Genomic DNA, 1559 nt, shown 5'->3' on the forward strand with positions numbered 1-1559 from the left:
GCACCTCATGATTCACCTGCCACTTCATCTGCCACCTATGTTGTCTAGGAAAACCATGCAAACATTGACCAACAGCCCCTGAGACCCCTCCCTAAAGATGAAAATTTAGGCGATTATAAATGGTAAGGTCACTAGGATTCATAACCCCATCTAACACACACTTAACCTAAATTGTCTCATGCAAAGAGTGAGAAATCTTCCACCAAAGTTGTCTAACTCCTATCCAAACATTTTGAAACATTCTCCTATTCCTCTCCAACCAAATATGCCAAAGAATGAATGAAAGACCAACAACCTACGTAGCCTGAAGAGGAAAGGCTTTAGTGGGGCCACTCCCCAAGTGATCCCAAAAAGAAAATAAGGAGGAAGCATGTCTACAAGGGCAACCTCAAGAATTCCACAAAAGGTGTCAAATATGGGTAGAATAGGAACAATGGAAGAAAAGGTGGGAGATAGACTCCTCTTCATTATCGCATAATACACAGAACAAGGGGCCCTAGAATCCATGTTTACAAAGATTATCCCACGTAACACACCAATTGTGAGCCACCACACATGAAGAAATTACATTTGGACCAGGAAAATTTATTCCAAACAAGTTTCCACCAAGGCACCACATCATCTCCAAATAATTGTCTAGTAAACTCCTAATACCCAACATAAGTTAGAGTATTTACTAGACAGAGCACCACCCCAAGCCAAAACATTCAATCCCGGCAATAAGAAACACTCCCTAGAAGCCAAAATCTTAGAGAGTTTGTGGCGGTCTTCTTTAGAATCCCCAGGTGGTCAATCCAAAGAGTCTTTTTGTCTATAGCCAATAGCAAGGCCCAAGTGATAAGAGGTGTTATAATGAACCACCTTGTCCTATCAAGCAACAAGAAAAGAATAATAGAGAATCTGAAGATGAGGGTACATCAACAAGATAGGAGGGTTGTCATCCCAAGCATCAAACCAAAACAAAGCCTCAGAGCCTTCTTTACATATCCAAAAAATACCTCTTAGCTAACTAAGCACCATTCTTAAAAGTTTGTCACACCATAGAGCCATGATATTCCAAAGGAAGCAAGGAAATAGAATGTAGATCAGCAACCCTAAAATACTTATGAGTGATTATACAAGCCCAAACTTGATTTTGTCCAGAACACCAATGCCAATAAATTTTAGCAACCAAAGCTTAGCTCCTTAAGATAGAAAAGTGCAACCCAAGACTACCCTCCTCCTTGGGCCAACAATTAGTCTCCCAATTGATTAAACGCCATTTAGAATTACCCAAATTACCACTCCAAAGAAACTACTGAAAAAGAGCATCAAACTCCTTGAGAAAGTAAATAGGAGTAGCCTAAACCATGCTCCTATAAATAGGAAGAGCTTGAATAATAGATTGAAAAAGAGTAACCTGCGCAGCAATAGAAAGTCATCTATGAGTCCAATTATTTACCTTCTCACGAAGCTTATTAAGAAAATTCTACCAAAAGAAACATGGTTGCCTAGAAATAGCAATAGGAATACCAAGGTATGTCAAGGGGAACGGCCCAATTTGAAACCGTGGGATATTA

This window comes from Cupressus sempervirens, chromosome 5 (assembly GCF_028749045.1).
Source record: "Cupressus sempervirens isolate cs-2001-9-10 chromosome 5, ASM2874904v1, whole genome shotgun sequence".
Classification (NCBI taxonomy): Eukaryota; Viridiplantae; Streptophyta; class Pinopsida; order Cupressales; family Cupressaceae; genus Cupressus; species Cupressus sempervirens.